Consider the following 22,474-nt stretch of genomic DNA (forward strand, 5'->3'; position numbering starts at 1 on the left):
GTAATACTAACTTTACAAGTATAATGATATATTCTTTAGCAATATAAAGGTTGTGAGCCCAAGAGGCTTACAACCTTTATATTGCTAAAGACAAGAAATAAAGCACAAGTTCTCACAGTTAATTTAATTTAGATATCATACTATTAAATCATATATTTACTTATTTTACTTTGTATATGACATATAACAAATAATACATAAATATCCAACTTCTGTTAATCCATTCACACTTATTTAACTATAGCTTCTTTAGGATTTCCATCAACAATAATTGATATATTTCATCTATGACCACGTAGTTTACTATACTTGTTCACTCTTGATACGTCAGGGAGCTCCGCTCTGTTCAACGGTTGGACAAGAAGTATCTCCCCACCCAAATAACAATCTTTTATATCCACAGGGCCGAATTCGAGTGAACAAGTCAGTGAGAGCACGTGTTCTTACAATTTCATTACTTTTTATTTAACTATCATGATAATAAATAGTTATAAAATCAATTAAAATATAAATTAGTGTTTTATATACATTACAAGAATAATTCATTATAAAATTTGGTATAATAACAATTTTAATATTTTATTATATTTAAAGTAATTAGTCTGATTTTTATTAATAAATGTAGGTACACATTTTAATACAAGATGTTTAAGAAAATTAATATAATTAAAAATAAATATTTAACACATGTATGTGTTATTGAAGAGTAAATCCATGAGGTATGGTATGTAGTATGGATGGCTTCCACTGTTTTGTATATATCCACGGTATTTTTAATAGCCTCACCTTTATGTATTATAATTATACATATCCATTAAATCTTACGTAGGCAAGAGACATTTTATCAGTGGCGGATAAGACTCTTTGTATTAATCCTTTGTATGTACACATGTATTATGAAATACATCTTTAATTTTAACAATAAAAAAATAATATCTAAGAATGTTTCTCGTTTATGTTGATCTTTCGTTTAGTAGCTGGTCATTTCTAGTAGTGAAAAATGAAGTTGTATTCGTGCGTATACCTACCTACATTGATTTACTTAATAGGCACAATGGATTTGAATAGGTTACTAAAGGTACATGTAATCACTAAAACTATTATTTAATCTATGACCAAACTATCGGTATAGTCGAGCCACATCGGTCTGTGTAATCAAATTCGGTCCTCAAACACGACCTACTATGAATATTCATAGGAACCGTCGCTATCGTAAACTGGCCTGTCCAATACTCGCCACGTAAGCATATATAGACAATTAATTAATTGCTAACCAGCGTTAGACCACAGCTGGGGCATAGACACACGTCGACGGTCGTTAAATTTTACGATGGTACCAGATGTACAATGTTGTTAATGGCAGATGCAATCGAATCCGTATTGTAATTAATTTAAATTTGTGATTGCTTTACACGAATATTGTTGATTTTCTTTGTAAAATGGGGAATATCATTCAGAAGTATGATTATATGCCACATTTTTCATTTACGTATGTAATATATTTCATAGAACTACATTATTTTTTAGGATAATAAATAAAGCTTAAGAAATAGTAATAGTGGGTGTCGTAAGAGGAGTCTAAGGGAATTTAATAGTCGATGGATGGGCAGCAGCGTCCTTCTTAACGTCACCAAAGCCTACTTGCTTTTGCCAACCCGCCTGCCAAGCGTGGCAACTACTGGCAAAACCTTATGGGAGAAGCCTATGTTCAGACAGTTAATGATCATCATATCAGTCTAATGTATTATATTATATAACTATGACGATGAATTAGCAACAATCAATAATAGATAGTTACAATTTTCACAGATAAACATAGCCGTACGAGTATGTAGACCTAGTGGATACCCCGAAGTTGTCTGGTGTTCAATCCAAGATGCAAAAAAAGGTTTGCAAAGGTATAAAAACATATAAGTGCTTCCATCTAATTGTTTGCCAGTAGTTATCATGCTTGGCAGGCAAATTGGAAACAAAAATTAGATATGGTGATGTTTTAGGAGAGACACTGCTAGCCCGAAGGATAAGCAAGCTTAAGTGGTAATGAGTTGGTCACATAGCTTGAATAAACGACAACCGATGGAGAAGAAAAATTCTTGAGTGGCGATCCCATACAGGATTATGTAGTGAGTGGCGACTCCACATCAGTCAGTAGGTGCAGATGGCTAAACACCGTTAGGGAGGCCTATGTTCAGCAGTGGACAAATAACGGCTGATATGATGATGATGATGATGATTTATTTACCAAACAATAATTGGAGTTATGTTATGTGATAATTTTGACAAATAATTCTAACCTAAAAGCGTGATTTTATTAACCATTACAAGTTTATTGGAACAAGTGTAAGAAATCTTCGAATACCATAAAAACATGATTTTATGACGAAATTTTGTATCTCAAATATCAAAGTATTTTATGGCGGTAGTTATTGGCTGTAAAAGTGGACAGTAAAAAGAAACAAAAGAAATGTGTGGCTAGAATGCAGGCTAATGGCGAAAACTGTTATGAGCGTTCGGAACAAAACAAAGTATGGTAACATTGCAATCATCTGCAATTTTTTAAAAACAATTGAACATTGTTAAATGTTTTTGATTGATTATTTAAAAAGTACTCTACTAGCGAACTGAATCGTTAATCATGCAATTATACTCTTATTAAGCTATCACTGAAAATTCTGATTTTAAAGGCAAAAATATATTTAAAAAAATCCGATGCAAAATATAAAGTAAGCGCAATTTTTTCCAAAGTAGTATATACAATGTATTCTATGATTATCATTTAGTTCGCTAGCAAAGAACCTTTTAAATAAATAAATCGGAAACAATGAAAAATATTGAATTATTTTTTAAAATTAACAAACAAGATACATTTCGGTAAGCCAAAGTTATGAATCATTAGTCATCACCATCCTTATACAATTTTTAAGTGAGTTACGAAAGAAACAAATTCTCAAGTCATATGAATTCTTGTTTTTGGCGATTAACCAGTTCTGGACCAATTTTGATATTTATTTTTGCAATTATGAAAATCGATCCATAATTAGGTTTCTATCCGTGTTGCTCCAATATTATATTTTGTGACTATGAAAGCTGCCGCTTTTCTTTGAGGAAAGAAAAAACAGCTGGTTTGCGTAGTAAAATCTATATGTTAACAATACACGATTCCATATTGTAAATAAGTACAAATATTAACAACATACGATATTTACGAAACATCTCCACATTTATATCAGTATGTCAGTATGTGTTTTTGTATTTGCTATTTTTTGCACAAACCATATACAACATAACAATATGTTGTAAATTCAAATACAATATAGGATATTTATGAAATGTCACAGAAACATCTCCACACTTATTGCAGTATGTCAATATGTACTTCCGTTTGGCGAAAATATTGTTTTTTTTATTCAATTTAGAATGATAAATAATCTGAAGGCCCATCTGATGGAAAATGGTAACCGTCGCCTATACACTTTTAGATTATCATACTGTTTGTATTGGTCCGCGTATTCTCTATGTATAATTTGTATGTATTTACGTAAAAAAGTAAACAACATGGACATCTCTTGCCCGCCGGATGATGTGTGGGCGGGCGAGGTAGGGGTCTAGGGGTGTACCCCACTACCCCGGCTTCTACTACGAAGGCGACGACCTCCGGGTCACTGGGTTTCTTCAGCCGGCATACACTGATGGTCTGTGTATGCCGGCGTGGTGTCTTCAAAAAAAATTAATTAAATATTTCTCTCGGTTGTCTAGTAATCATCTAGATGGCGCTGTGTAATAAAAAAAAAACAAAATCTCAATTAAATTGTTTGAGCGATTTCAAAGATCAGCATGAAGAAACACCGTGACATCTATGTTTTTTATATAATTATTATTATTTCAGCCGTTAACTGTCCACTACTGAACATATCATGGGCGAAACAGTATACTCTGTTATGTCTATGGTACAGCTCATGTCTATAGGCGACGCTAACGGCCCACCTAATGGAATGTTTGCCATTCTTTGTATTGAGTCCACGTATTCGCTTGGTATAACTTGTATGTATTTTAAAGATGCTATAAGAGAGACGCTGCTGCTCATCCCTCGCCCTCCCTTAGTCGTCTCTTACAACACCCACGGGAAAATAAGGGGTGGCTCATCCTATGCCGGGGCACAAACGGCGATATAACACTGATATATCCATTACGATTAATACTCTATGCGGAATAAAAGAAATAAAGATCACATCAGTATCAGTGCTCTAAAAACGTTTAGATGTAGTCCAAGTTACGAACTTTTCTATCCTTACTAATATTATAAATGTGCAAGTGAGTTTGTTTGTTTATAAAAACCATAACTATTCTGAGGCGTCATTTCTCTAAACCTAACTCGTAAAATAATATTTTACTCTGATTTTGTTTTATTTCTATTAACGTTTAACTGTTCACTGCTGAACAAAGCCTCCTCCATAAGGAGGGGGGGGGGGGAGGAGGGGATTATCAGTAGTTATCGCGCTTGGCAAGCGGGTTGGTAACCGTAGTTTGGCTTTTGGTGATGTTTTGAGAGGGACGCTGCTACCCATCTCTCCACCATAATCTGCCTTAATGACCTCCTACGACAGTCACGGAAAAGGACTAGGTGTCCTATTTTATGCCGGAAGCTACACGGTTAATTTGATCTGATAGTATTGTAAAATTACTGTTTTTTTTTATTCAACTGAGAATGACAAACAAGCTGACAGCCCACCTGATGGAATGTTGATGTTTGTATTGGTCAGCGTATTCTCTATGTATAACTTGTATGTATTGACGTAAAAAAGTTATTAAGTAATTCTCTCAGTTGTCTAGTAATCATACTACAAACTCTGCTTAGTTTCGGACTAGATGGCGCTGTATAATAAAAAATACAGAATCTCCATTAAATCGATTACGCGGTTTCAGAGATAAGCATGAACAAACATCGTGACATCTCCTGTATTTTTTTAATATTGAGATATTTTTTTTTTAGAAATGTTAAATGATTTTAGCTTTTCGCTTATAATTTGTAGTCTACAGTTATATGAGCTGTACAATTAAATCAGCGAATACTGCATTGCACGCAATCTGAATGCAATCGATTTGCGCTGTGCACATTTTGCATAATCGTCCTCCGCAGCCTCCAGGATTCTATATGAAGGTGCTGTGTATAATCAGGGATAAAGAGAGGATATAATTTTATGCATAACTCACTAGTCACCTTTCCCAACTTCGTACGGGTAGATAGGTTAAAATGAAATGCTGACAGCTCGTGTTATTTTTTAACACAAAGAGCAAACGGTGTACGGCTCACTTGATGGTAACTGACTACCGTCACGGCCTTTTAAAAAGGTATATGCTCTTTTCTTTATAATATAACATGCTGACAATGCTGCTTTTTATAATCATTGTCACTGTTGAATATTGGTTTCCTTCATATTGTATATGTACGATCCTGCGCCATTTGCATCCAGCAATTATCTGCAGAACTTTTAAAATTGTCACTCACGGGGATTGCCCACGCTACGCTTTTACGCCATTCAAGAACCTTATTTCCCATCGATTATAGATTGCTCGAGAATATCGTTGTCGACGTCGATTTTGGTGTCAATTTTTCTAAACCTATCTCTTAACCTATTATTTTCATTTAATAGTTTCGCGAAATTTCTATTTTATTGACGATCATGAACTAAATTTATAATGATTTTGACATATTAGTCCTTAGATTTAGCTGTTCAAATCGAATTGAAATTTTAATTTTAGAGTTAGGTTTAGAGAAATGTCGCCTAAAAATGGCTTCAGCGTCTGTGTCAGTGTCAATGTCGGTGCAGTGTCAATGTCGGTGCAGCGTCAATGTCGGTGAAGTGTCAATGTCGATGTCGGTGATAGAGTTGATATCAGTGCCATTGTCTGCATCAATTTTGTACGGTTTTTTTTATTGTCTTGGAATCAATTCAAATAGTTAAATTATGGGCTTATTAGCCTTGTTATGATCAATATGGGCATCCTATGTAGATTATAGAGGATACTTCAAAGAAGGAAAAATGGACGTATGAAAGAATTAAACAAATTAATTAAACATTTTTGAAGTATCATAAGATGATACTGTTTACTGTTTCAACTTTTGATGTAAGCTGGCACAAGCTAGTAATAATTTAGACATACAAACTTTACAAATAAAAAAATTCATGTCATAAAAATTTTATATCCTTTTCTTCAATCCCTTTCTCCATAGCGTAGGTGGCGGAAACCACCAACAAATACATTCCCAAAGAGGATCGACGTCAGGCATGCGGCCGGTCGTGAAACTATAAGACAAATCTTTTTGTAATATGGATAAAAACATATTACGCCGACCCCAAATAATAATTGGGATAAGGGCAGGAAAATGATGATGATGATTGTTTGTCAACGATGAACTCCTAAACTAGTTAATTAAACTATACAATGTGTGCAGTTTAGGTCTACTTAAAAGATGGGGTATTCTTTAACTCCATTTAAAATTGAAATATTTATTTATTGTATTTTTCTTTTGTTTAATTTCTGCTGATTTTCTAACAAACGGCGGTGTAAGTTAGTATATCAACGTAACGTTTCAACTCTTTAGTATCCCATAGATGACGCTGTGTTAAGAGTACAAATAATATAATAAATATATAACCTAGCCACAGCAACGCGTGATCTGCTCTGCTTGTATGAAAAATTAATTTAAAAAAGTATAAAAAAATTTCCCCAAATATCAAGTTTATTTTCAAGATATATCGCGACTTATCACCTGGGAAGCGAGGCATGAACGGCCCCCCGCGTGGCCGTGGCAGCTCCATGTTATGAAATATACTCCGCAGTATTAGGTACACGCTCAATAGGATCGTATGTATTGGACAATTTTTATTCTACGCTTTAACAATGGCGGATATATAGTTTATTTTCCAAGATCAATGTTGTTCTTGTCGATTCGCGTTTTGTATTTGATGATGTATGATAATACAGGGTCAGAGTATCATAAAATATTTTTAAAATTTATTCTCGATAACTTCAAAATATTATTATCGCACCGCTCGCCATCGGCAGAGAATTCTTCGACACATCCTGAAACTAAAATGGTCATATATAGTGCGGTTTCATAGGAGCTTCCTTCTGCGAACGCTCAGGTTAAGGAATGACCTTCTTGCCGAGATTTTCTCTAGAGACTACAGTTTCTCAAAAAGAGAGTAATATAGTTTATTAAGGGTTGGCAACGCGTACGTGATATACCTGGTGTTACAGGCGTTCATAGTTCATTTAACACCGTTTACCATCAGACAAGCCGTATGCTTGGTTGCTACCATATTAGTATAAAAAGAAATTATTAGCTAGTATCTGTGGATTTCCCCGTGTGGTGTCTTGTTTCGGCTCTAAGCTGAAATTTTCAAAAATCTTTAGTTAGCAAATGCTTACGTTACAAAATTTATAAAATTTGTAGTTTTGGCTATGTGCTTATAGTAGGACAAACGATTTTATAAGTACAATAAGATGAATTAAATCAAACACGTTAGCATCTTTTCAGGCCAGGTTTTTTACCACTGAAATTAAATATCTCTTCCAAAGATACGTGGGTAGAAAACCACTTACTCAGATTATATAATGCTAAAATTTTTTGTTATTTTGTTTCCAAACAGTATATTTAGTTAACTTCTATTTATTATACCTATTTAACGAAAGTTTTGGTTTAAAAATTATTTATTTTTGTTATTATACAGTGTGGTATATAGTTTAATATATATCAAATAATAAGTTGTTTAATGTTTGAATATTTATTAAACAATAAGTAATTAATAAAATTGTTGTTCAGTATTTTATATATTTATATTAATGGCAATACTGAAAAGTGTAATTTTTGCATTTGTGTTATTGCAACATCTTGTCGCTCTATCACCCATCCATTTTTCATCTTGGACCAACTATATACAATTTATTAAAATTGCAAATAAAGTGATTAGTTCGAAACGCAAGAATCGGTTTTTAATTCTATTCATCAAATAGATAATCTGTTATAAATTTTGGAAAAATATGAAACACCATATATGTATGTGTTTATAAAATTTGGGGGTTGCCCTCGATTTTCTTGAGATCCATCATCAGATCCTGACTTAATGAAAATGGGACCATCTCAGGAGTATACTATTTTGAATAAAAAAAAAGCGATTTTTAAAATCGGTCGACAATTGACGGAGAAATCGGTGGGCATACATAAAAAAAAAATATACAGTGTAACATAGAATCTCATTGTTTTTAAAGACGGTTAAAACATTAGTTTCATCGACTTTACATAAGTAACATAAGTAGCAACTAATGTGTTAGCTTAAGTTTGCTAAACTTCTTGTCTTATCTAACTTTTGTTGGTACTTCTTGTTAATGCACTTTCGTTTATGCTCCAGGGTTTACGTTAATTAGTCTTTAATTTCATATAAAATCCGTCATCATAGTTTATCTTACTAATCATCATCATCATCATATTAGCCTTTATCTGTTGACTGCTGAACATAAACCTCTCCTTTAGGGGGTTATTCCAGTAGTTGCTCCACTTGGTAGGCGGATTGGTAACCGCAGGTAGGCTTTGTAGATGTTTTAAAAGTGACGTTGTGCCCATTCCTCGCTCTCCCTTAATCGCTTCTTATTACACCCATGGAAAAGAAAGGGGTAGCCTATTCTATACCGGGACCATACGGTTTTCTTATATAGTAAATGTGAAAATTCATAAATTTACTTAGCTGTTTACATGTTTATTACTCGATCATGTTTGATTAAATTTTGTTCTATAAACTCGACTCTATCATAGTTTAATACGTAAATATGATATTTTTCATATTAATTAACACGAAAAAAGCTGCCAGTTCTAATCAATATAAACTACTAATCACTACTAAACTACTAAAACTACTAATAATCTACTAAACTACTAATAATCTACTAAACTACTAACAATCTACTAAACTACTAATCAATATAATAGATTTCATTAAAATGTCACAACATAGATTAAATCATAAATAGCAACATAGTTTCAAAATTTATGATATTACCCTGTAATAGCTCATTATGCAAATAGCCTGGAAAAATTTGGCAAGCACCCAGACGGTTTGTTTTACTATGTCTAATGGAAGGCTGTATCATTTCCATTATTTGTTTAGGTACAAATTAAAGAGTAGAATAAATTGTTCATTTAATTTAAGTAATGTTATTATTTATTCAAATAATAAAATTATTTAAATTTGCATTTAAATTATCGAACTGTACACATATGGGATTAGCTTAAAATCATAAGTGTCTTTTCAAGAGAGTCTCTTAACAAAGATATTAAACATTTTTATTTGAAAATACGGTAGAAAAAAAGAAATTTCTCAAATTGGTTTCTTTCTGTGATTAGAAAGAGATCAATTAGAAAAAATATGTTTATTGTTTTTCTAGTTTAAGTTTTAAGTATCAACTTAGAATGACAAACGAGCTGATGGCCTACCTAATGGAAAGTAGTAACCGTCGCCTATAGACATAACCAGTACTATGGACATCATAGAGTACACTGTAATGCCTGTGATACTTCTCATGCACGAGAAGAATGCCATTCTTGAGGACTATGGCTATAAGGCCATATCTTGTTATTTCAATGACATATTGTCTATTTTATTATGGTCTTGCTAATTGTATGAAATTAATAGAACAAATTCTGATAAACATTTTGATATCAATAGGGTTGATTCCTTTGTTGGTTTTATAATATTTAATTAAGATTGAAAAACTCTTTGTATTACTATTATCCATCCAAAGGTCGCCTGGAAGAGATCGCTCTTAGCGATAAGGTCGTCCATTGTTTTCTCACTGTGAATTTTTCTTGTAATTATTTGTATTTATAATAAATTTACTATTGTAATTTTATCAAGGATATAATAAATAGAATCTATCTATCTATTTTGTATAAATAAATAAATGTTTACAGGGTACAGAGGACTAACATCTGAGTCCTTAGGAATGGCAACGCATAGGGGGTATCATGAGCGAAACAGTATACTCTGTTATGTCCATGGTACTGCTCATGTCTATAGACGACGGTTACCACTTTCCATCAGGTGGGCCGTCAGCTTGTTTGCCATTCTAAGTTGTATAAAAAAAGTGTAAAACCTTTTATATTTTAGGTTTTCGAAATTAGATTTTTCTCATAGATACTGAAAGAAAGCTCGACTCCAAAATAAAGAATAATCGACCGAAGTTGCGTGTTCTCGCGATATCCATTAATCATATTTAATCGTGTGTTATGTATTTATTTGCGGCTTGCTAGCCGATTTATTTGATCAATCGATGGAACTATTTCTTTAGTGCGAGGTCAATGTAAAAAAAAGATAACCCGTGAGGATCGAGAGTGGCAACGTATAGGATAGCACAGTATATTACTTGATAATTTTGATATTATTAAACTTTGTAAGTAATGGACACGGCTTATTGTTGGCAGCTGATTTGTAACTCTTTTTTTGCTTGATAAATTGTAGTTTTAATGGAAACTGGCAACCGTCGTATATACCTAAGCGTTATGGTGTCGTAGACTTTACATAATACACTGTGATGCCCATAGTCTGTCTTCCCTGTGCATTGCCATTTGGGATAACTGAGATATTATGCCTTTGTACTCTGTAATTATCTCAATTTATTTATTTATTTAGGTTTACCAACAATTGTTTCCACAAAATAATGTAAATATATATACAATTATGGAGCTTAGAACTAAGTGTAACAATTTTTTATAGGCAAACACAGCATATATTAAATCAATCCCTTCAAATTATAGTCAATACATATCTATTTACTGCAAACAATGCTTTATCGCTACTAATAGACTTAATTTAGGGGGAAGGGAGTGTTAGTAATGCGGACTATCAGTCCCATTGCTAGTAATATACCCTATCAGGTTGACCTCTACCTGGTTCCCCCTGAAAACCATAGTGCATGCAATCTGCAAACCTGGTGCATTCATAACGATAGGCTAACTGACCTGTCTTTTCATTCTCAGCTATTATTGCTCACTGGTACCCCGCTAGAGTATACCGTTAGCACAGGCGAGGTTACCATTCCATTATCATCCATTAAAAAAAACAGACTTAACGTTTTTTTAAATATTAATGTACTATTAATACACTAATTGAGAGTGTTATTATTATAAGGACTGCAACTTGGTCTGGATAACAGGTTGCTTGATCGAGATATACTTACATCAAAATTTGTCTATCTCCATCCCAAGTAGTTGAAGTATACCAAATTTCAGAACTATTGGTATAATCACATTTCTATTATACCAAAGATTAACTAATAAAGAATACTAAACATAGAGTCCGCTTTTTGTATCAAATATTTTTTGGAATGTGGTCATCATCATCATCATATCAGCCGTTAACTGTCTTCTACTGAACGTAGGCTTTCTCCCATTGAGCTATTTTGCCAGTAGTTGCTACGCTTGGCAAGCGGGTTGGCAACCGTAGATAGGCTTTAATAATGTTTTAAAAGATACACTGCTGCCCATGTCTTGACCATTAAGTTCCCTTAGTCGCCTCTTACTATCATCATATCATATCAGCTTTTAACTGTCCACTGCAGAACATATGTCTCCCTTTCGAGGGGTTTTGCCAGTAGTTGCCATGCTTGGCAGGTGGATTAGCAATCGCAGTCAGGCTTTAGAGATGTTTTAAGAGGAACGCTGCTGCCCATCCCTCACCCTCCCTTTGTCGGTTTTTATGATACCCATGGAAAAAATGGGTTGGCCTATTCTATGCCGGGACCACACGGCACAGTACGACATGGTAAAGTGGTAAATAAATAAAGTTATAAAAAAATCACTTTCACATTATAGTACTACGATTCGGAATATTAAATATTTTGTACTAAATGTTTTAACTACCCGCAATTGCAGTGAAAACCCGTGCAAACTATTATTATCTACCACTAACCCGACTATACAATACACGCGTTCCACAGATCTTGTTGCGTCAACCCGAACAAAGGCTTTGACAACGCCACCGTGTAATGTAGGCAAGCTTTTGTGTGCACTAGAAATGTTGAGTCACATGCCTGCATATTGTCTACGTTTAGAATGGACTAAAGACGCCTCAGGTTGTGTATGATATCATTGTCTCATTCTACTAATGCACCTTCCTATAGCATTTAAGATGGTTCAGAACTTAATTATGGACGAGTTAATTGTAACTTGTCATAGAGAAATTAATATAAAATCTATTTATTATAGGAATGACTGAATTGAAAATTCTTTATTGCTCTTTCCACAAACAAAAAAAAAAAAAAAATAAGAATATGTACAAAATATCGCCGTGTAGTTCTGGCATTGCATGGGCCACCACTTTCTTTCTTGTAGGTGTCGTAAGAGGTGACTGAGGAAATTTAATGGTCGAAGACGGGTAGCTACGTAACTCTTTAAACATTAGCAAAGTCTAACTGCGGTTGCCAACCCGCCTGCCAAGCGTGGCAACTACTGGCAAAACTCCCTTAATGGGGACAACCTATATTCAGCAGTCGGCAGTTAACGGCTGGTAAACTATGGTATGGTACGTACATAAAATGGTATTTCATTACAAGAAGCAAGACAATAATTGGCTACCTTAGCGATAAAAAGCGATCTATTCTAAATAACCTTATGTAGATCTTAATAAATCAGATCGGATGGCAGATTGGATTTTTATTAAAGTAGTGCGAGATCTAGTTTATTTGGATGGAAATATCGGTGTTAAAATGAGAAGATATGCAATGTTGCTTCCGGCAAGTGGAATAAATGTCAAATAAAATATTGACTAAGTATGGTAGATATACAATTCTAAAGTGGATAGATTTAGACAGTGGAATAAACTTAGACCAACCTATTATGATCAGATAACCTAGTCTTATCGGTGGGAATAGTCAAGACTCTTTGGAACCAGCGTGCATGCATTTGACGAGCTATGGAAGTGTAAGAAGCAAGATATGTATGCAATGTGTTTTTGATACTTGGCTCTCTCTCCCTACTCTGCAAGGGACTTGGTGTAAAAATAGATGGCTAGTATTAATTCCTAGCTTTTTTTTTATACAACTTAGAATAGCAAGCTTACGGCCCATCTGATGGAAAGTCGTAACCGTCGCCTATAGACATGAGCAGTAGCATGGACATAACAGAGTATACTGTTTCGCCCATGATACCCCCCATGCGTAGCTAAACGTAGCTCTAACGAGATTCTAATATGTTTGCACAAAATATTGCATGTCAAATGTCATATTCTTTACCATTCCGCCTTTGCATTTGTAAAAAGTAAAAGTAAAGAAAGTGATAACTTCTACAGAAAAAAAAAATTATAACTTTGTTTTTTTTTAGAATACAAAGTGCCAAAGAGAACAACAAGTATCTTATTAGTAAGTGTCGATTAAAGGAGCAGAAGTGAAATACTGTGGGGTTTTAGCCGGTGGGAGATCAACAGGATCTCTTTGAGGAATTTGTCTATATAAAACAGGATTTCGTAGATAAAGAGCGAAAAAGAGTATCTATTTAGAGGTACGGTTTATTAAGTTACTTTAGTAGGAAACATAACGTAATTGCGTACTCTGTAAAGATGTCATATATAGTTTTTGAGTTTCATTGTTATAATTTCGACGATTAATATTCTTAAAGAACTATTCGAACATGTCTCTGACTTTAACTTTCTTATTATGTTCAAATCTACATTTCTCAACGATTTTAAAACCAACTAAAGTCCCAACTTTAAATGGCAAACGGATTTTAATATCCAACTTTATCGTGGCAGATGGCAGTCGGAAAGAGGCACGTTTTTCTGATTGTAAATTCCGTGGAACGAAGAAAATTTTACGCCGCACCGCGTCCGGGCAGCGTCGGTCGTTCGAATGCACGAGTTACCTTTGCGAATGAATTTGCCAAGTTGGATTGAAGGCATAAGTGGGGTTTTTTATGACACACAAAATGGCAAACAAGCTGACAGACTCGGCCTATACATACATATATCACAGATTGCACTGTAATGCTCTTTGTATCACTTACTCATATAAGTTGCCATTTATGAAGACTATGGTCTTATGATTCCAAACTTTCTAATTACTTATTTCTTTTTATTGTACGAACCGTATTGATACATAAGATAAGGGCTTGTTCATCAATAAATATTATTTGTATATTGATGAACAAGCCCTAACTCGCGACTTCATCTGCGTGACTGGGATAAAAAATAACCTATCTCCTTCTGCATCGCAAATAATTAATACATAAGGTCAAATTTCATGAAGATCAGTTGTTGATAAAACAAATGTAGTTTCACATTTAAAATTATTAATAAATTAATAAAGATATTTACCCTTGATGATGATGATACACTTTGTGATCATTGCATTCATGAAAAATAAAAAATAAAAAGTAATTACTTATATATCATCATAATATTAGCGTTAACTGTCCACTGCTGAACACAGTAAAGTTCTCCATAAGGGCGGTTTGCCAGTAGTTGCCACGATTAGCAGGCGGATTAGCAATCGCAGTTAGGCATTGATGATGTTTTAAGACTAATGCTGCTGCCCATCCTTGAACTATTAAGTTTCCTTAGACTCTTGCGACGTCTACGGGAAAGGAAGGGGTGGCCTATACCGGGACACAATATGGCAGATACTTAAGATACTTATGTACCTAAATATTATTTAATTACGGTCCTTATTTTGAAACAAAGTCTTTGAAATATTTTATTTTGAAATATAAATATTAAAAAATTAAACATATATATATATATATATATATATATATATATATATATATATATATATATATCTTAAACACGAGATAGGTATGTAATAAAATTTTGTAATATAAACGTAATAAATTTAACTCTTAAATATACTTAATTATGTCTACTTTCAACTTGGCTCGAAAATCGCAGTCGTAAGCGAAACCCTACATAAAATACAAACTCAACTAACCACTTGGATGCACATATCCGCATATAACCAGATAAAATCGGATTAAACTGGTTTAAAGCGGCTACTTTTCTGAGTATCATTCTGAAGGTTTCGTGTAAAACTGTGCCAAAATTATTGAAGATTGATAAATGTTTTATAGATATATATTTTCATATTTTCAACTCGGTATCTTGTATAATAATTAATATTAATGTCTTTGCAAGTAATCTATACTATATCGTAAAAAAATATTATAAAACTACAATATATAATTTATTGTTTGTTAATTTATTTCTAATGAAAAAATCATAAACAACTTAAGTGAACTGATTTTAAAATTTTTTACCTATATAATATTACAGTATTGGTAAGTAATATAGGCTATATATTAATTTCGGATTTATTCTACTTATACGAAGTCGGGGCAGATCACTAGTAATAAATAAACTTTAATAAATCCCGGGTTTGATTCCCTATTGGGCCAATTTAGGATTCGAAATTTTCTGAATTAGCTTGGTTTCTCATATAGCTTGAAGACCTAGATATGATTATGTAGCACTTATTATTATTCAAATATAGCTAAGTAACAATAACTTTTTGACTTATTTTTAATTTATAAGTTTCATTCCAAGTCCTTTGCAGGGTAAATAGATAGAACCGACTGCTAAATATTATATTAACCTTAAATGCATCTATAGTTTTTTAACTAGAATTATAGGTATATGTGTGACTGATAACACTCTAAGATCGTCTACCACTATTATTACCAGGAGTTCTACAACAAGACAAAACACCACAACACAACAATAGGCAGGTTTTACAAGTTTTGCATTATCTGTTTCATGTATTTCAAGCTTTCACACTTATAGTAGTAATAGTGGTGATCAAACTTCGAGTGTTTGCAGTCACATATATACTAAAGGAAAATAAGGGGAATTAAACAAAATAATTTTCTAAAAATAATCAGTAATATGGATTTCTCAGAAATAACACCTAGTTTAATCAAATTTTGCATCTATAGTCTCATCCACATTCATAACTTCAAAAAGATATCGCGTAATATCATGTTATACGTACAAACAAGTAGGTAGGTATGTTTTGCTTCACAAAAAACAACTACGTCAATAAATCTATGAATGATGAGATGTTTCGTAAATACGAGTATATTGCCGTAATACTTTTATACTCAAAGTATATTTGAATTTAGAACATTTACATTGAATATATTTGAATTTAGAACGCAGATTAATGTCTCTACAAATATGTTCCGAAAACAAAAACGGCAGTTTCAATGAACACAACATTAATAAAGAACAGACAAGGGAGTAAATCCTATCTTCACGAGTCTCTTGGGGGGTAGGCTGAGAGAACTGATTCTCAAAAACTTTTATTCTTACATACATCCTTTCTTTCTGCACTTTCATAAACTCTATAGAATGTAAATTAAAACATATATAATTTGTAACCCGTATTAATAATATAATTTTGAAAGTGATTTTGTTTGTTAACTCTAGTTATCTTAACAGCTTAACCAACATTACTATGAAATTAGGTATACATGGGGGGAAAGGGATTGTTAGCAATATAGACTGAGAATCCCAATGCTAGCAATATACCCAACCAGGTCGACCTCCTCGCGGTTCCCCCTGGAAACTATTATGGTTAATTCCTGATGAATTTATCACGATGGGCTAACTGGCCTATTTTCATTCTCATCTATCACTCTTCACTGGTGCTCCGCCAGCGTATCCCGTTAGCGCAGGCGGAGTTACCATACCATTTTCACACTTAAAAAAAAAATTAGGTATACATGTTTTAAAAGGGATGAAGAAGGAACTGAATTCTTTTCCCAACCAGTGAATATAGCCTGGTCATACTGATAAAGTCGTGTATTAAAGCTAGTCACATTATATACATTCACAAAATATACAAATGGGAACCTTCTCTTTGTGAAAGCTACTTTATGGGCATGGTAAACTAAATGCAGTAACTAAATGTATTTATATATACACCTTTAGATACAATGTGGACTCCATGTACTGTATGTATTGACAATTCTAAAGACACGTAAGTATCTACACGTCCACCTACACTGCGACCATGAAAATAAATATCAAGGTGGAATCGACACATTCATAAATTAAATTAAATACCGACCAAGTTGGTACGCTGATAGTCTGCATTTTTATCATTATTATCTTACTCGTTATTTGTCCACTGCTGAACATAGGCCTCTCCTATAGACTGCCATAAAGTACGGTCGTGAACCACCTGTATTCACTGACTCCGCGTCCGCATCTTATTAAGAACTAAATCAGTTAGAACTTACAAGCAACAAACACCGTAGTGAGAGCGTCCCTCTTGCTCTCTTGTACGAGTGTCGCGTGAATCACATTCTACGTTATTAAGATTTTTTTTTTTAAATGTGAATATTGACAATCCTTTCAACCTATATCAGTCTGAAGGGGAAAGAGTGCAATTTCGTAGTATTTCCACTATTATGAACTACTAGTACAAGCTTCTTACTAGCTGTGGCTTACCGTAATAATGACCAATGTAACTGACTGTCATGTTTAAGATAAATAACTACTTTTTTTACTTCACCGATAAGACTAAAATGTTTATTTAAATTCCTATATAAAGCAATTTACCGTATATGTTTTCCTTTAATAGACGCATTTACATAAAAATTGAAAATAATGCCTTTGTAGTCTATGAATTTAATACACCGCTTTAACTTTCGGTGGTTGTGGGTTCAATCCTCGCACAATGCAAATATTTTTATTAATAATAAAAAAATATTAAATAGTATTTATTATTATATAATGGATACAGAAATTTGTATTTATTAGTATGTATGTTTGTATTTTCTATGTAAATAATATTTATATTTTGATTAAAACAAAAAAAAATTAACCATATGTATATTATGTAACCATAGTACAAGTTCTGCTTAGTTTGGGATTAGATACCTCTGTATTCTGTGTTGTTTGTAATTGTAAATTAATTTGTTGTAATTTAAAATAACAAGAGTGCCACTTCCACCCATTCTAATCTTATGCTGTGACTTAGAATATTACGTAAGGGCGTGTGAAGCGGAGCCGAGCTGAATGAACGTATGCAATGAATAGGAGTGGGCAGACAACACGTGCGCGCTTCAATGGAGACACACCTTCGATTGATGTGTTACATTCCGCTTGAAAACTCAGTATTTACAATACTGAGTTATATATTTCAGATTTTATATTAATGTTTATTAGAGTGTTCTAAGCAAAAAATTCTAATTATAAATATACGAAAAAGAGTGTTTGTTTATTGATTTTTAGCTCTTTAATGACTGATCCAATTGTCATAAAATGGTATATATTGTATTATAGTTGGATCACTTCAAATTAATTATATATTATATATACATTTTTTTATACAACTTAGAATGGCAAGCAAGCTGACAGCCCACCTGATGGAAAGTGGTAACCGTCGCCTATAGACATGAGCAGTACCATGGACATAACAGAGTATACTGTTTCGCCCATGATACCCCCCATGTGTTGCCATTCCTGAGGACTCAGGTGTTATTCCATTTATGTAATATCATGTAGTGTGTGATGAAGAAAGATATACATATATTGGACATAGATTACATTTTATTAATGTAAAACTAGATTTGAAAACATATATTAAATTTTTTTTCAAACTGATTACTCTTCTATGAGTGGCCACCCAATATAAAATTCATCAGTAAAAAAACGCCAAGTTTCCTGAATCTTTTCCTCGGGAAGAAAGGGATTGTTAGTAATGGAAACTAAAAGCTCCGTTGCTAGCAATATCAGATCGACTTCCACGCACTTCCTCGTTGAAACCGTTGTAGTTAATTCTAGTGAAATTTATCATGTTACTTGATACCTACTTTGGGGGCGGGGGAGGGAACAGATTGTTAGTAATGCAGATTAGTCCTATTGCTACCAATATACCCTGTCAGATCGACCTCTACGTGGTCCCCGTTGAAAACAATCGTGCTGAATTCTTCGGCCTTTTCCCTCTCATCTATCATTCCCTACTGGTGCCCGGCCAACCTATACCGTTAACACAGGCGGGGTTACCATTCCATTATCATCTATTACAAAAAAAAAAACAAATACCTACATATGTGCATTTCATAATGGTACAGTCAAATAGAATATAATAACGGGCATTGGACAGTTGCAGTGATATTGTACTGCTCTGTACACTTCCTGCGATAGTGTTGTCACTGGTATTATTTTTGTCTCGGAAGTTTTTATATCAGTACTTTTTTTATGAGATGAAAAATGAAATGGTTGTCTGTACTATCGATACACACTTGCGGGAGTGCCAGTGACAGATGATAGGTGAGGATAAAATCAAATAAATGTTTACAAATAAACAAATTTACCAGAGGGAGACTTTGTGCAAAAGTCGTTTGCTTGGGCACCTTTGTCCTATTCGTGTTTCTAGCGTGAAGCAATTGTGTTTGCACGGCTGTGTTAGGGTGGGATATGGCAGTGAATTTACATGATACAAAGGAATAACACCTGAGTCCTCGCATCGCAGGTATGGCATCGCATGGGGTGTCATGGGCGAAACTGTATACTCTGTTATGTTCATGGTATTGCTCATGTCTATAGGCGACTGTTACCACTTTCCTTCAGGTGGACCGTCAACTTATTTGCCATTCTAAGTTGCATAAAAAAAAATCAGTTGGCCTATCGTAATGAATTCAGTAGGAATTAATCTGCATGTTTGCAGGAGGAACCGTGTGGAGGTCGACCTGGTGGAGAATATTGCAAACAATTAGACTAGTCTCCCTATTACTAACAATACTTAGTACGAGTATTATTGTGCACGAAGAACATGAGGTAAGGAAAAGTCGTTATAAAACCAGTTTTTATGGGTTTTTTTAGCTTTCAGGCAAATGATGATATTTTGCGATAACGGTTAGTTTAGAGAGAATGATAAAAGTCGCTTAATAAATGTACTGAAGTCAACTTGCAAAAATAAACGTTAAATTAGATCAGTGAGATAAGCAGTAGGGATGGGCATCAATATTTATATATTTTAGTTGTAATATATAGACATTATAAAATATACATAGATATTGATTCAATAACGAGATATATAATGAAATATGGTTAAAATTCTGTTAATAGACCTTTAATATACTCGATATATTTTAATATTTTCGATTGATAAGGGCGATATAGAAATAGGAGATGACCGTTTTTTCGCCCTCAATGTCCAGAGGTATCCAATATATACTCGTAGATATCGTATCGGTAATGTTTATTACCCATGCTTATTAAGCATGATACTTATTTAATGTAAATAAATTATTACAGTAAAAAAAATATAAGAATATGCAATTAAAATTTTTAATCCAAATAATCCGTATTATTTTGATTTTATGAAATTTTAAACAAAATTTTCGTTAATTTGTAATATTTATAGGGAATTTACAGGGTACAGAGATATGGGTAACACCTTAATCCACAGGAATGACAACTTATGAGGGGTATCATTGGCGAAACAGTATACTCTGTTATGTTCATGATATTTTTCATGTCTGTAAGCGACGGTTACCATTTTCCATTAGGTGGACCGTCAACTTCTTTACTATTCTAAGTTGCTTAAAAAAATTAAATAAGTCCATATTCGATAACTTTTATTATTATTATATTATTTTACTATCTGTACGTACATACGTATTTATCACGCCTGTCTCTCTTTGAGGTAGGCAGAAACAATGAAACGCCATTGCTCTGATTCAGTCTACTTTCGCTTCCTCCATATTAACAAGTATCAATCTATGCATACACTCTCGCCTGTTACGGATATATATATATATATATACACACACACACACACACACACACACACACATATATATATATATATATATATATACATATACATAATAGCTGTAATTAATGCGTTTAACCGTGATATAATTAATACTCAATATTTACATCTCTAACTGGTCATCTCTAAGAGTGGTACAAATATTATACCTATTATGACCCACTATTTGTTAATAGGGAAAAATTGTAATGTTTTGTAAATAAATTAAGATTATAACCAGATTGTGATGCAAATGGTACCATTTTACTGTAATTTATCGAACGACCATTCAATATACTATTATTTATTATCGACCAATCTCACATAATGTACAATATCGGAAAATGAGGTATACCTTTGCGTAGCCATGTACGCTTTCGATGCTATATTATACCCATTGTAGAGGGATCACAAACATATATCTTCGTTTGTCGTCGCTCTTATTTCAATAGCATTACAGTTTACATTGCTTTGGATGGAAAATGTCTAAGTTTGTTTGCGCTACGTCAACTCCATACTGTTTCAACGTGTAGAGTGTCAACACAGGTCCCGGGATCTCGGCAAAAGTGCTTCAACATCTTTTCTGGAGTACCTTTTAATGTATTGCATGAGACTATTGGTGATAGCGTCACATCAATACACGGATAGGGGATTGAAAAACTTTTCCAGGCAAAGCGAATTCAGTTAGAGAAAATAATGTTTAGTCAAGTCTTGGTTTTCCTAGCTTTTCTATAGTTGACTTAAAAAAAGAATGAGGTATTTAATTCTAATTTGTATATTTCTGTATGATTTACATAGTAGGTACAATAATTAATTCATGTTTACATTAATCCTTACTAATGTTCTAAATGAGAAAGTGAGTTTGTTTGTTTAGTACCTCTTAACGTTTTAACAGCTTAACAAATCACTATAAAATTTGGTGTATACGTACTACGAGGATGGAGAAAGATTCCTCTATCAGTGAAAATATCAAGACCCCACGAACGAAGTCGCAGATAAATGTTGCATTCTTAACAGATTGTTTTTTTTTATGGGACAAAATGTTTAATTACGTTGTCTCGTATTCGGTTCGAGGTTGGGTCAATTTAGAAAACGAACTTAACCGTATTGGTTCATGTCTGGATATTCTGGGTTGTATCCCCACATATTTATTGCCTGGTTTTTCATAATATAGGATATATTAGCTTTAGAACTAAGTAATTAGTATGATTATTTGTTCCTTATTATCATTAAAAAATTAAAAATCACCGTGTACATCCCGGCATAGAAAAGGCCACCCCTTCCTTTCCCGTGGATGTCGTAAGACGCGACTAACAGAACTTATGGTCGAGGGATGGGTAGCAGCGTCCCTCTTAAAATATGTCTAAAAGCCTAACTGTGAGTGCTAACTCCTCTACCAAGCATTGCAACTATTGGCAAAACTCCTCTTATGGAGAAGGCTTATGTACAGCAATAGACAGTTATTAAGTGAAATATTAATAATAATTATTAAAATAACTGCTATCGCCAATAAATACACTATTTACCTTCATTTCTGTAGATTTAAAATCTACATTGTGAATTTACTGTAGAGTAAAACATTACAATGAAGCGAACAATGCATTACAATCATTATATTTTTAAAGCCCGAATGAAGTCTAGTAAGTATCATGTAAGGAAAACATAA

The 22,474-nt window shown here is 33.4% G+C and overlaps 1 protein-coding gene across 1 annotated transcript in view; it reads right to left on the reverse strand.

Moving 5' to 3' along the window:
* Window positions 1-22,474, reverse strand: part of LOC113515652 (tolloid-like protein 1) — a gene marked incomplete at its 3' end in the record, with an annotated part of 106,644 nt that overhangs the window by 38,052 nt on the left and 46,118 nt on the right.

This window comes from Galleria mellonella, unplaced genomic scaffold, assembly GCF_026898425.1.
Source record: "Galleria mellonella isolate WM207_F2 unplaced genomic scaffold, CSIRO_AGI_GalMel_v1 utg173, whole genome shotgun sequence".
Taxonomy (NCBI): domain Eukaryota; kingdom Metazoa; phylum Arthropoda; class Insecta; order Lepidoptera; family Pyralidae; genus Galleria; species Galleria mellonella.